We start from the raw sequence: 15,547 nt of genomic DNA, 5'->3' as shown, positions 1-15,547 counted from the left end.
AAAAGCAATAGATTCTGCAAATATATTGTTTGGCTCTGTAGTAACAAACTGCTTGCAACCTTTTTCTTCTCCCCCCTCCCCCTTTAATTTTTTTTTCCACAATCAAACATTATCTTCACATACCTTAATAAACAAATACAATTAAAATTTTAAAAAATAGAAAATAAAACATTTTCATATATCAAATCCATATTTTGGCATTCCTCCGATCCCTTGACTTCCCTCCATTTCCTCCCCTGGTTCTTTTGTGTTTTCTTATGTTGTACATGTCTATAATTTTCTTATTTTTAAATATTTCCAATTTCAAACCTTGTCATTAATATTACAAGTGGTTTTTTTAAAACCCTGCTATTGTATTAACTTCTTTACAGTGCTTTTGTAAATATGCAATAAACATTTCCCATGCTTTTTTATGTTTGTTGTCCTCTTCATTTCTTAGCCTTCCAGTTAATTTAGCCATTTCAGCATATTCCATTAGTTTACGTTGCCAATCTTCTTTAGTTGGGACTTGTTCTTCTTTCCAGCGTTGGGCTATCAATGTCCGTACGGCTGTTGTTGCGTACATAAACTTTAATATTCTTTCAGTATATCCGTTCCACTTATACCTATTAAGAAAGCTTCCGGTTTTTTAACAAAGGTTATTTTTAACATTTTTTTCAATTAGTTATAGATCATTTCCCAAAAGCTTTTTATAACCTTACATTGCTACCACATATGGTAAAATGTACCTTCTGCCTCTTTACATTTCCAACACTTATTATCTTTTGTTTTGTACATTTTTGATAGTTTAACCGATGTTAAATACCATCTATACATCATTTTCATGTAGTTCTCCTTAAGTGCCGTACATGCCATGAATTTTATACCATTTCTCCATAATCTTTCCCAGTATGCCATCTATATATTATGTCCCACATCTTTTGCTCATTTTATCCTTACACATTTGACCTCTTCATCCTTTGTCTCCCATTCCAACAATATATTATACATTTTTGATGATAATTTATAATTACTTTCTATTATTTCTCTCTTGAATTTTGAGATTTCATATGCAAATAATAGTAATAATAAAATGCTTGCAACATTTTTCATAGACCTAATAGAAAGAATGAATTCAGAGAATGTGGAAGGCATTGCACAATTCTTTGGTAGTGCCATGTGCTACTCTGGCAAATCCGATCCAGTTGTCCCTTTTTGATTTTCTTCTGCCCAGATACTTTTTGAGAAAACAGTGTAATAATATTTGATAGCATGGATGTTGACAAGGAACTACATAATGTTCCTTCAATATTTGTGGAGATTGCAAATACATTTCTCCCCTGACCCCCGAACATTCCTGATCTTGTACCAAATGTACCTACAAGACTTTGTCACAGATTCCTATCCTACAATTAGTATAAAGAATGTGTAACAGTACTGAGCAGCTGGTAGATCCCATTTTATTTGTTTTTGCAATTTTCCCAATTTTGTTAGGCATAGCAGTTTTCTGATAGGAAGAAAGAGAGATTACAGGCCCCTTCATTCATTAATCTCATGAAGGGGATTCATATGATTACAGGAAAAGTGGGGCCACCTGCTCCCTGGCTTTGACTCCCTGCTGCCCCCATATCTAAGAGTTGCACAGGGATGTCAGAGAAGGGGAAACCTCTGGTTGTAGAGGTCTGCACCTGAGAAAAGGTCTATGCTCTTCTTAGTTAGCTATTCTCAGTTTGTTGATGTTAGGGGAATGGACTTTGGAGCTGTACAGCCTTGGGGGGCAGGGCCAGTGATGGGGGACCACTGCTCCTTTATTCCCTGGAAATAGACTTACGCAGCAGGATGAAGTCTTGCATGCTGTAGGCCAAAGACATCACTCTCATTGCACATTGAAAGTCACAACCATGTTACATCATGTTAATATTCAGGGTAGTCAGAACTAATTTGTAGCCATGATGAATATTACTGCATTGGGATATAAGAGCAGAGGGGGCTTTCACAGTAAAGACAAATAATTTGTGCATTGGATTGGAAGCCAATGTGGGTATTTAAGGAGAGATCTGAGGTGATCAAAGCAACATGAGGACACGAGTGATTTGGACTTCTAAGTTCTATTTTGACAGAGGTGAGTGGGCCAAGATAAGAGCAGGCTGCAGTAGTCAAAGCAAAGGTGTGGAGCAGAGTTTTTGTTGAGCCAGTGGAGGGACAAAGAGCCATATTTTTGCAGTGTTGTAAAAGGAGAAGCAGCATGACTATACTTTTACTTATTATATGTCTTGTTACCAAAACATGCTCATATTAAATTTCTCTTTGTATTGTTGTTCAATTTCCAGTCTCACCGTGGGATCAAAGTCAAGCTGGACCTTTCTGATTCTGCTATTAGCACACAGATCCTGCGACTGGGTATGTAGATTTTTATTTTGCCTTTTAAAACTTGCTGCTGTAACAACTACCCTCTTTTTCCCGGGTTAGATATATCAGAGATCACCGTTCTGGTGGGAAGGTAAACTGTGTTTCCGTGCGCTGCTCTGGTTCGCCAGAAGCGGCTTAGTCATGCTGGCCACATGACCAGCTGTACGCTGGCTCCCTCGGCCAATAAAGTGAGATGAGCACCGCAACCCCAGAGTCGTCCGCGACTGGACCTAATGGTCAGGGGTCCCTTTACCTTTACCTATGTTCCATGTACACCACACCACAGATTATTTGCATATTTTTGCCCCCGAAAAGTGCTTCCCGAGAAACTGGTTTCATTCCAAAGAGAATAGCTCACTGCAAAAAGAGTCTGCATTATCTCACAGTGTGTCCTTTTGAAAACAGATGTTTTCAATACCAGATGTATCCACACCTGCCCAGTGACATTGTGGGTGGGTGTATACCAAGAATGCAACCGTTACTTCCTTTCTACTTCAGGAGCATGCGCAGGAAGGAAAAGGTGCGGATAACCTAAACAAGAGGAAGGTTTTCAAGTACGTATCATGTAACCACCCGCCCTTGTGAATGTCAGGATCTAGAATCAATCTAGCTTAAAAGCAGGGGATGAGCATGAACAATCATGGAGGGAAACTACTACAGGTTAGCGTGCATGTAGCCTGATTTCAAAACTCTAACCACTATGTGAGATTGGCTCTGGTTTATGCAAGAGTATCCTGTTTAGAAAGATAACTGGTTCAGGGTGAAGCTACTCTAACACCACCAGAATGTAACTAAGACAATTCCCAGTCAAAAGCAGCATGAATAGGAAAAATTGTGGGGGGTGGGATCTTGTTATTCCAGCATATGGAGCAGCACATTCTCTTTCTAATTTGTCCATATTAGCTTCCCAATTCACTTTGTATTATCAATCACAGTGTGAAGGACTGTTGTGCTAGGAGTGGATGGAAAATCAAGGGGAATGCTCCATTGTTGCACTGTTAATTAGAAATGACAACAACTCCTTGCCTCATTGTAGAGATGAAGGTGTAAGAAAACAGCTACAGTTGCTACCATCTTCCTTCATAGGAAAAGGAATACATTTAGGAATAGCTGGCAGTCTAATGAACCTGGTGGATTTTTTCCTCCATCAAAGGCAGTTTTCTTGCACTTCAGACTAAATCAAAGATTTACAATGTGTCATACAAGAAAGATAGCAGGACCTGTATCTTTCCTCCCCGCAGTCAAAAAATGTCAGGAAGCAAAAGTCTTGCACAGGTTTTTTTTACCCTTCCCACCATTCTAGAGGCTGGTTTTGATTTAAAAACAAAGAAACAAAACCCCCCCAACAAGATACAGCCAGCCAGTTGTAACATGTAGCTTGGTCATTTTAGAAGCAGCTGTGTGAACAGCTGAAGCAAGTTAGATGAATTTAGTTCTTCAGCATTTGCAAGTCAAGGTGGGGCTGGAATCTAATTCAATCTGCTACTTAATCCATTTATACTAATCTGTAGCAGGCTTTGTGCAGATGACCCTGTAAGCACATGGGCTGAGTGAAAGAAACCGAGGGTTTATCTAGTCTCAAAAAAAGAGAAATGGACAAGGATCTCCATGGCAGGAAGATGAAGTGAGTGTACTTATCCTAGTATTTGTATCCCCCTTGATCCAGCAGCAGTAATTCATGGTGCTCCTTCTTTGCACTGAATTTTGCTTTTATTTGCTGAACATGTTGCAGAATACAATTGCAAAAAAAAAAAAAAAAAAAAAACATAACCCCACACAATCTGTCTGGAGGGCCTTACATAAATACAAAGAACTGTTTTTTTTAAATATCAAACTCTTTGCCTTTACTTTTCCAGAATGCATATTGTGTGCTGGCATTTGATTCTCATTGGGGTGGATGGTTCCAAAAGGATAGATCTACGTTTAATAACCCTCCCTTTGATTTAATGATATACTAATGGTTCTAAAGGTGTGGGGGCTGGGAGCTGTGTCATTCCGGGTGGTAAAAAGTAATATGAAGGAATGGCAGAAATCGGAAGGAGAAGCTGCTGTTTAAATGTACGCTTTCTCCTCCGAGCGCTGGTGGTATTGACATCAGTATGCACAAAATGCTTTCAAATAAAATTATCCTGCAATTGCCTGGGATACTTCATGCAGGAATTGATTGGGCAAACCTAAATTTAGTTAAGAGGGGAAGCCCAGAATCCAGCTTCACACCTTCCTCTCTTACGTCAGAGCCTGAACACTGACTGTTCTCGGGGCAGCTACAGACACATTTTTTGAAAGGGACCTGGTTTGTCTCTGTGTGCAAAGAGCAGGGCTGCAGGAGGCCCTCTTCACTTTGATACGGCCAGCAAAGAGAATGCCAGGTGTAAGTGGGGTCCTAAACACCAAAGTCTCCAGCCTTAGCTCTTCCAAATTTGTGTCCCTCTGGAGAACAAAAGGTTTATCTTGGAAGCCCTGGGAAAGCTGTGGATTTCTTTGAGAGCTGCTCATCAGCTCCTTTTCCCTGGCACTGAGAGAATACTAGAGCTATATTTGGAGAATATAGATGCCTTTGCTTCTCATTTACTGTGCACAGTCTACACACCTGCCATCAAGATTGTTCTTTTGTGTCAGTGGAGAATCCAGGATCTGTGAACTTTCTTTCTTTCTTTCTTTCTTTCTTTCTTTCTTTCTTTCTTTCTTTCTTTCTTTCCGTGTATGATGTGATGGAGGAGATCGGGGGCCCTGGCAAAGGGATTCTCCATTTCAGCAGGGAGACGTGAGAGTGGAGTGCAGCAGGAATGGATCTTGAGGAGCTTAGCTAGAGTGTAGCAGCTCCGCTCACTCCATTCATCAACAGAGCATGGGGCAATATGATGACTCTCTGGGCTCATTGAGTCTTTAGGTGGACCTAGTACAGCCAACCCTTCTTCCCCTGGAGTGATTCTTGTAGTTATCTTGGGGATATCTAGCTGATAGTGGAGCTCATTCCAGAACTATTTTAGTGTAGAGGTAGTTTGAGTCTGCAGGGACATAGTGCAGCTTCTGCAAAGTGTAGATAGGAAAGAACAAGAACGTTAGGGTAGGAACAATTGTGTTTGATGGAAGCATGGCAGATGTTACTGTGGACCAGCATGAGTGCATTTGCACCAACCAATACTTTCACTGGCACCCATAGGGTCTTCTTCCCCCACCCCTGGCATGAAATTAGTCTTTAAAGAAAGAGTCTATTGTAGCCAGTATAATAGATTTTGATGTGTGCTTGGTTGTGATGTCTGCAATAATGTCTATAGTTTGCAAATGTGCTCCTGGGCCCTGATCTTGGCCATTTCTGCTGGCGACTCATTTCCTATGCCAACTGCAGAGGTGTTGTACCAGTATTTGGATCATCTGTTCTGTCTGCCCATTTATGCGGAGACGATAGATGGAAGAGAGTCGGCCCTTGATTTGTAACAGTGTCAACAGACTTGCCAGAACCATAATAGGGACCGTGTGCGTTCATCTGTGATAATGTGATTGAGTGCCCAGCGAAGTCAAAAGAGGAGGTGAGCTATTTTGCTAGCCAGAGGCACTGGATTAGCAGGGACCAAATGAATTGCAATCATGTCTGGGAGGTGGTGAACACAATGGAGTTTGCTGTGGTGGTTGCTCAGGGACAGGTTGGCATTGGTGATGGAAACAAACCAAGATACCACAAAACTCCATGTTAAGTCTGCTGTGGTAAAACCAGCATAATTCCTCCTCTGAAAGGTCTCTGTGAGAGACTCTTGATGTTTGTGCAGGAGTTGTACCAGGAAAGACACTTCCAAATGGTGAGTAGAAAGTAGGGCACCAGGGAAAGAGAGTTTATCAGTTCAATGGTTTTTTAATCCCAGCATTTGTTGGTTGGTTTATTAAATTTATATACCAACCTTAATCCAAAGACCACAAGGCAGTGTACAATATCTCCTGCAAAGGAGGAATAATGCCACAGATACAGCACCTTAAGTTGCAGCAGAGCACCTTAGGTGTAGAACTGATAGGTAATAGAAAAGATTTTCAGTAGGTGATATTGACAGGGGAAGACAGAATCATCAAAGGATGTCAGAGTTCATCTGTTTCTTGCTTAACCTTATTCAGTTTTATTTCTGCCAACCTAGCAATTTGAAAGCACACCAGTGCAAGTAGATAAATAGGTACCACTGTGGCGGGAAGGTAAGCAGCATTTCTGTGCGCTCTGGCACTTGTCACGGTGTCCTGTTGCGCCAGAAGCGGTTTAGTCATGCTGGCCACATGACCCGGAAAACTGTCTGTGGACAAATGCTGGCTCCCCCGGCCTGAAGCGAGATGAGTGCCTCACCCCATACCCACCTTTGACTGGACTTAATTGTCCAGGAGTCCTTTACCTTTACCTTTATTTCTTTTATCAAGGGAACATAGAACCCAGGGGCTGAATGCAGCCCTCCATGCCTCTCTATTTGGCCCTCAGGGCACCCCCTCAGCCATACCCTTCACTGGCCCTGCTTGCCCCCTCCCCCAAGTGTTTTTGCCTGTCTGGAATGTGTCCTTTAATAATTATTCTTGTCTAGATGGAGGATACAGAGAATGGGGGTGTATAAACTGAGCTACTGGACAAAGGTAGTGTTTACATTTGTTTCTCCACCCACTTTTGCCCCTGGCCCCACCTACCACTGGTAGGTCTGTCCTGTCCCTCCCCTATCAAAGAAAGGAATGTAACCCCTGTTTTAAACCTTTGGAGACTGCAGACTGCCTTCTTGCTGAAATGGAAAATGAATTCCAACACAGCAAGTTACCCCCTCCACCTCTCATGTGTAGACAGGAGATCAAATTACTGGTACCGGAAAAGGATTTTGGAGCATCATGCAAAATTCAGCTGATGTGCATTATGGCTGACTGGGCCGAAAGACTTAAAGCAGAGTTGCATGAACTCCTCCACAGAGTTGCCTTGATTCCCTCCTCCACAACCGGGGCCATTGCAACACTCTTGTTATTTGAAAGGAACTAGAGCAGGCAGGGAGCTGCTTGCTTCCTGCTGGGATCCCACAACCCTTTCTCTTGGTGAGGAAAATCCCTGCTATGTACATGCTGCCATCCTGCATAATCGTGACCAGGCTGAGAAACTGAATCTATAATCAAAACATTTCCAAAATAGCCTAGCCTCAGGGGATTTCCCACTGGTTGCCTGCTCATCTGCTGTACCCAGAAAGACTGCCTTCCATGTTACGTCACGGGTGCCTGAGAAGAATGCTGGCAGCAAAGAGTCGGCTTATCAAGAGGAAATGCTTTCTAGTAGTCTATGGTCTTGAGCACCAGAGCTTCTGTTTCTGGTCTATGTCAAAAACATTATGCTTTGTGGCTCAGCCAGCCATCAGCAAAACACTAAGAGAAGAGCCTGTGATCATAAGTGCTCTGGGCAGAAGGAATACTAATAAAAAAACCCCAACCAGCTCCACCAAGCTAAGCTACCAGAAGCAGCACAAGAGAGCTACAAGGCCTTGTTTGGGTGTAATGCTGAGCCAGGGTTTGATCAAACCACAGTTGGTCCAATGAGTAAGGATCGTTCTTGCAGGTGCCTGTCAGGGAACTGCCATCGGAGCCAGAGGAGGAGGGAGGGCTCCAGAGGGATGCTGGAGAGCGTCCCAGGAGGGAGAGAGGCAGCCCATCTGCGGGGGAAGGAAATCAGCGTAGCACCAGTGGAGAAGGGGGGCAGATGGGGGAATCGGTGAGGAGGCTCCATGACTCCTCGCCGGAGACCAGTGGGGAGAGCACGGGTCCCTCCGCTGCCCACACCCTCCCTGCGCAGAAGACTTCCGCGCAGGGAGAGTAGGCGGAGACATGGCGTCAAAGAACTTCTTTGCTGGAAGAAGTTCAAGAAACGCCCACTGACGGATTCTGCCAGCGATTGAGATAGCCACGGATGGGTGGCTGTCCGGACAGAAAGGTTCACCCAGGTGACTCAGCCAGGTGTGGCGATGACTTACGCACGAGCAACCCCCTAGAACCATTACAGTTCCCAAATAAACCATAGCTTGTTTCACCTGATGTCTCCCCCTCCCAAAATGCCCAGCTGCTATATCAGTACCCTCTGTCACTGATTCACTTCTGCAGAAACAAGATGGAAAACTCAAGTGTGCTGCTCCTCCGGCCACAACTCTGAGAAAAAGGCTCTGTTCCCCCAATCCTGGGTGCTCCTCGTGAAGGCTCACAACACACACAAAATCTTCATGAACAAAAGTGACTGAGCAGGCCCACTCACCTGGCAGATTTGGGGAGAAAACAATCTGATCTGCCAACCAAAAAAATTTATGGACCCCTGATGTGCAGTGTTTAAGGAAGTACTTCCTTTTGTCTTCCACCCTATTGCTTGCAGTTCAAGGCTGTTCTTGCTTTTTTTATTCTCTTTTATGTAAGCTGAGAAAGTTTCTTTACTACCAGGGTGCAAAACTATTGGGTATAAACATAAGAACTTCTTCATTCCATACACTGATAATAAGTCCCAGTCTATACTAGCTGCAAGCTACCCGGTAAAAAAAATTAAAAAGCAAACATAAATAGTTTAAGGCAGGCTTGGAAGAAAGAGGAAGTTCAGGGAAGAACCTGAGACTGATTACTAGGTTTGTTGTGCAGGAAACTATTGCACACTTTTGAAAAAGCATGAAAATATTTTCTGTGCTTACCCCCTCCCCTTTTTGAGGTCTGCTCAAACCTTACTGCTGTGCATTGTGAGAATATAAAGAGAGTCATGAGACTGTACCTGTGGTTTGTGCATTTTATATTTGGAACATCAGTGCTGCTTCTGATCCCTAAAAGATGACTGTCCCAGATGTGCCCCAACAGCAGAAGTGTGGAGTTTGCTTTTATTGCACAAACTGAACATGGCAGAAGGTCGTTTGCTCCCGTTTCTTAAAGAACCTCACTTTAGGCCAAGACGCTTATTTCTGCAGGTTAAAACAATGTTTTTTAAAAGCAGACCAATGAACCAGGCATGTTCAGCAACAGCAGCTGACCACAGATCACTATCGGCCTGTCGAAGTAGGAAGTATTTTGGCATTTCCCCTTGATATCTTATTGAACATTCTCTCAGAAATCGGATACCCTGTAGTTGACGGGGGTCACCTGCCTGCTATTTGCGGCTTATCTGTGTGTCTCTGTGTGCATGCAGTTAGTTTGTACCATTATTTTTTTTTTACCGCGCCTTCCAGCAGCGCTCTCAGGGTGTCTAGCAAGATCACTGTCGGCTAACAGTGGGGGGGGGGGTGATGCAGCTTTGTCATGGTGCAACTGCTCCAACGCCCACAGCATGTGCAGATTAGATAGCAAGAGTGACTTTCAAGGGCTCAACGGGCAGAGAGTCCAAACGCCCTCCAAGTGCTCTGTTTGCGGGTGAGGGGAGGATGACTATATAACGTAACCACTTCAGGATTTCTCTTTGAGAAATTGCTGAGGGAGGGAAAGCACTGCAAATATTTTAGCAGGCTGGAGATCAAAGGTGCCCTTTCTCCCCCAGAAGTCGGAGCCACAATCCATTTCCTACTCTCTCCGGAGCTTTGCTCCCTGGATCCCTGGCTGTTGCTGAGTGGGATTCCCATCTCAGCCGCAAGAAATGCTGCCGGCAATTGTTCTCTCAACAGCAGCAGCCTCTTGTCCCCTGCCCACTCTGGCACTAGGAGATTTGCAGCTGGGGGGAAGGAGTGGGTGGGCAAGCCAGAGGAGGCAGCAACTGAAAGGAGGGGAAGTTGCTGAACTCGCTGAGAGTAGCAGCACAGCTTTAAAAATGGAGAAGAGTCTATCAAGCTGAGGAAACTCTATTGCAGGCTTCAGGAACAGGGGGAGAAGATTGGGTGGGGTGTGTGATTTCTTTTTAAGATGCCAGTGGAGAAGAGAGCATGAATATCCTCCCCTCTAGCACTTCCTCTCATTTCATGTCCACTTTTTGCAAGGAATATGATGTGAAAATGGAGAAGCCGGTTGGGAAATGTAAGTGGGAACACTTTTATTCTAAAAGCATCACATCCAGGAAACCACGGTACTTTCATACACACGCACACAAAAACAAGCACACATGGTTGCCTAGATTGAGGAAGGACCTCAATCACTTTTGTTACTCTATAATTCTATGGTTCTGTGATTCCAGTGCCAATTGGTTATAGCTAAAAACTCATGAAACAAGCCCTCCCAAAGCTTGGACAAATCACACTGATGCCTGAAAGATTAAATATGTAGAGGTCTGACTAATAGGCCTGGAGAGGACATTCCAAATTACAGGCCCCATTGCAGAGAAGCTCTGCCCCCACTAGCCACCCATCTCACCTCAGAATTTGGGGGGGGTGGATTCTACATACAGAAGCAGTGATCTCTTAGAGAAGCTGATGCCAAAGCATTACTCACAGACCAAATGTGGGTGGAGCCAGAGGCAGAGCTAACTAATTCTTGGTTTGTGCCCATCCTCCTGAATTCTACAAGAGGAGGAAGCTGGTAAGCAGTGCCACCCACTAGATTGCTTGTTAGAAAGAAGGCAGGCAGATAAACATTGACTGAAGGAGGGTAGATTGAGTTCAATGGGGCAGTGCCCTCTTTGCTCTAATGGAGCACAGACTTTGCAAGGAGAATGTCAAGCAGGTTTTTTTAATTCCCCCCTAAATCTCAAAAGTCACACACTCTTCCTCTCCCACACATATTATGCCTCTATTTGAATGCAGAGACGTTCTGCAAACATTTTTGTCAATCCACTGTCCTCTGGCCAATCAAGTCTCTACAGCACTCAGCCAATCCTAATCCAATAATATAACTATGGCAAAGAAGTTCCTCCCATGTGTCCCTGGGCAGAAAAAACCATGTAAAAATGGAGTGCTAGGGCTGCCAGTTTTCCAGCCAGAGTAGTGAAGGTTCCCCCTTCTTCCAATTCTGTTCCATTGTATTCCTCAATATAGATCTAATAGGGCTGCATTGAAAAGCAGTCCAAGCATGCTTGGAATTGTTTCCTTGAAGGCCACACCTCAAAACACATTATTGGTAGCTAGCCGGGAGAAGGGAGTGGTTGTTAGTTTGAGTGGCTAGGGGTTGTTTTTTTTAAAAAAAAATTGTTAAGAGAGAGCAATGGTGAGCAAAGTGTAGCTATATTTCTGTAATATCTAATTTTTACTTAATCGTTTGCATTTTTGTGAAAGGGCTATTGGGAGAAGTGATGGGTGGTTTCTGCAGGTGTTGCAGCTTTCAACACTTACATGGTATTGGAAATGTATGGTTTGTGTGTGTGTGTAGATTTGAGAGATGTATTGGAGGGTTTGCATTCTTGTTTTCCCCCCTTAGGTTTTAATAATGCTCCTGCGTGTTTAGTTGGTTATTGTGAGAACAGTTTGCTGGACTAGATGGGCCGTTGGCTTTATCCAGCAGCCTCTTCTACTGTGATGATTATAAGTACAGTGGTACCTTGGTTCTCAAACTTAATCTGTTCCGGAAGTCTGTTCGACTCCTGAAACCATTTGAAAACCAAGGAGCAGCTTCCGATTGGCTGTAGGAACTTCCTGCAGTCAAGCAGAAGCCACGTCGGATGTTCAGCTTTGGAAAAATATTCGCAAACCGGAACACTTACTTCTGGGTTTGCAGCGTTTGGGTTCCGATTTGTTCAACAGCTAAGCCGTTCAAGAACCAAGGTACCACTATTTATACAAAAGCTACAAAAGAGTTTCCACATTGAGTGAAGCTGATGCACCCTGTGCATGCTCATACCATTTTTCTCTGAGGCTTTTAGTTCCTAATTGTATCTCTGCTGAAAAGTTTATGTGTACATGCTAATACTGAAGACCTAATGTCCTGTTCTGAAGCAGCACAGTCCATGGATGCCCCAGAAGACAGAATATTGGTCTGGGGCAATGGTGAGAATGTAGATCAGTGAAAGAGACAGTCCACTGTGCAAATATTTACAGGCAGCCAATACAGAATGGGTTCTGGAGAAACAAGAGAGCAGGATATAATATTTGCAGGACCATGGACAGATCACTAGGTAGAGGGAACTTCCTCCAACAGTCCCAGATAATGGCTTATATCCTTCAGCACTTCAGACCTAAGTACACTCCCAAATACTCCATCCCCATGGAATGGAGATTCTTAAGGTACTGCCCTCAGGTCTGAGGCCTGGCACTTTGATGCTTTTTTATTACTTACTGATCTTATGTTCTCTGCACTGATGAGCAGGACTTAGGGAGCAAGAGGTTCTGGGATCTTGATTTCCAGGCTCAAGATCAGGAGCTGGGTCTTGCTCCTCTGATAGGGATGTGGGCAAGATGGACTCAACCAGCACTTCTCACTCCTCATCCAAGCTATTGCTTTTAGGCTCTTGTGTGATCTGGTATTCCAGTTATGTAGGATTGCTGACTGCATGGAAAGCCCACACACCAACAGCTTAGTACAGTTTGCTCGTGGAGGTAAATGTCTTCATAGTCATATAGATCTTTCCTAATAACTGCTCTTTGCTACAATAAAGATGTGAATCTTGTACTTTGGTTCAGTCAGTCAGAATCTATAACAGAACTTTTCCACTGGCTGGTGTGGCCAAAGGCAAAAGTGAGCAGAGCTGTGTATCTTTTTACATTTGGCTACATTCTGGCCATTGAGAAATCACAGCGTGCGTGCATGCACACACCCACATGCACACACCCCTTCATCCAGTCAACCAAGAGGCATTATCACAGTTCACAGACACATTCTAGTCTGGCAAAAGCACCCAAGGAAGATGTGGATCAGAGCCAGTGAGGGGTTGTCTTGTGAGAGTGGGGTTGGGAGGGGCATGGGCTGGGGAGAGTCCTGGGAGTGAGGTAAAGAGGCCAGGAAGATGACATTCAACCCCTGGGCTTGAGGTTCCTTAACTCAATCTATAAGATCGCTGAAAATTCTATATGCGTGAGTGCTTGGAGGTACTCCTAAAAGTTGTTCAAGTTGAAATCCACCCCCACAAAAATCTTTTGTCCATATTTTTGTCTCTCTTATACATACCGAGGACCCTCCAGATGTTGTTGGACTCCCTTCACCCCTGGTCATTGCCCCTACTGACAAGAGCTGTTGAGAAAGTCCAATTTCATCCCAACAATGTTTGAATGGCACCACCTTGACTACCCCTGGTTTCAGGGGGATGCCATTTCAAAATATATTTGATGTGCACTGCAGTTGTTCAGGTTTCAAACCTCTCCCCTGTGTCTCTAGTTGCAAATGTCTGTGTAGGGACAGGGACATCTTGCCCCTAGTATATATCCATGCAAATCAACAGGCATGAAGACTAAAGGCCAATGAAGTGCATCCCTTCCTTTCCACAGCACACACTTCACCCACAGCCTATCCAGACAACTAATTTCTAAATATGCTACATTTATATGCCACCTTTCTGTTGAACCACTCAAAATAGTTTGCACTTTGAAATAATGTCTTGGAATGAGACACGGTGCCAACAAGAGGAATGAATAGATAGGGAAGAGGAAGATGACCACCTGTGGAGTAATGAAGCCACATAATACATGAAGACCAAGTGGAAAGTTTCATTGCAAGAAACAGTTATAGGAGGGGAGGACTCGAATGGCAGCTGGCCCTAGCCAAGTTGGGGTTTGTGTATGTGAGCCTTGTTGTCAGGCCTCTGATGCAGCCAGGCAGGTTGTCTTCTGATGGAGACAGTTGTGGGAGAGAAAGGGCCAAATACTCCCATCCAGGCTGGGGAAGGGAGGCCTTGCCATCTCTCCTCTCCCCTCCTGATGTAGCCAGATGGAGCTGAGTGATAAGTTTTGAGCTGTGGCTATTCTATAAAAAGTGCAAGCAGATCAACACCTTAAGAAGCACAATGTTACAGTCAGGTTGTATTTATTGAAACAAACACCTCTTCAGAAGGCAGTGCAATAAAGACTGTTATACACTAAATGAATACAGTATACAGCAGATGGGCGAAAGCCAATTGTTTATTTAGACATTTTCTTACCTGCCCTTCGCCATAAGGTCCCAGGGCATGTGGCAGCAATAGAAAATACAATTATAAAAACAGCTCAAATCATTGCAATAATACAATATATAAAACCAACCCACATGGAGTAGAACAATACTGTATAAATTGAGCAAAACATTATAGTTTTCAGCAACCCTAATAGTGGGAGTGGAGGTAGGGATTCAAGCAGTGATTCCTGATTTCAAAAGACATGTGTTATGAATGCAAATGTACAAGATAAATCTCAAAACAAAAGAAATTCCTTCCAGTAGCACCTTAAAGACCAACTAAGTCAGTTCTTGGTATGAGCTTTCGTGTGCATGCACACTTCTTCAGATACACTGAAACAGAAGTTTCCAGACCCTTCTATATAGTGAGAAGGTGGGGAGGGGTATTACTCAGAAGGGTGGTGGGAATGGGTGATTGGCAGATAGCTGTGATGAGCCTGTTGACGACTCATCACAGCTATCTGCCAATCACCCATTCCCACCACCCTTCTGAGTAATACCCCTCCCCACCTTCTCACTATATAGAAGGGTCTGGAAACTTCTGTTTCAGTGTATCTGAAGAAGTGTGCATGCACACGAAAGCTCATACCAAGAACTGACTTAGTTGGTCTTTAAGGTGCTACTGGAAGGAATTTGTTTTGTTTTGACTATGGCAGACCAACACGGCTACCTATCTGTAACAAGATAAATCTCATTAGAACAATGGTCAGTGGTTTTTGAATACAGTGGTACCCCGGTTTAAGAACTTAATTCGTTCCTGAAGTCCATTCTTAAACAAAAACAGCTCTTAAACTGAGGCGCGCTTTCTCTAATGAGGCCTCCTGCCACCAGTGCCCTTCCACTGTTCAGCTTCTGTTCATAGACTGAGGTAAAGTTTGCAAACACTACTCCCTCATTTTGAGGAGTTCGTAAACCGAATAGTTCGTTAACAGGGCTGTTCGTATACCGAGGTACAGCTCTGTTAATCCAGCCTTCTTTTCTCTCATTTGTAACATGCTGACCTCCCCTGTCAGAGGCAGTGTGACTCTGAATACCAGTTGCTGTGAATTGCAAGTTGAAAGAGTGCTGTTTCACCCAGGACTTGCTTGTGGGCTTCCCATAGGCATCTGGTTGGCTATGGTGAGAACAGGAAGCTAGACTAGATAAACTTTCAGTTAGATCCAACAGGGCTCTTCTTATGGCATTATACATTCTTAAACTTCTA

The 15,547-nt window shown here is 43.7% G+C and overlaps 2 protein-coding genes across 2 annotated transcripts in view; one reads left to right on the top strand and one right to left on the bottom strand.

The window, feature by feature from the left end:
* SENP2 (SUMO specific peptidase 2) overlaps positions 1–15,547 on the bottom strand; it is a 303,654-nt gene that overhangs the window by 1,788 nt on the left and 286,319 nt on the right. The gene's annotated exons all lie outside the window — the stretch shown is intronic.
* Positions 1–15,547, top strand: part of DGKG (diacylglycerol kinase gamma) — a 119,248-nt gene that overhangs the window by 6,882 nt on the left and 96,819 nt on the right. Inside the window, 1 exon segment of the mRNA XM_081863510.1 lies at positions 2,310–2,379. The gene's annotated coding sequence lies outside the window, so the exon portion shown is untranslated.

The sequence above is a fragment of the Podarcis erhardii genome, assembly GCF_964252035.2.
Source record: "Podarcis erhardii genome assembly, chromosome: 5".
NCBI classification, from domain to species: Eukaryota; Metazoa; Chordata; class Lepidosauria; order Squamata; family Lacertidae; genus Podarcis; species Podarcis erhardii.
This window is presented reverse-complemented; position numbering and strand designations above follow the sequence as displayed.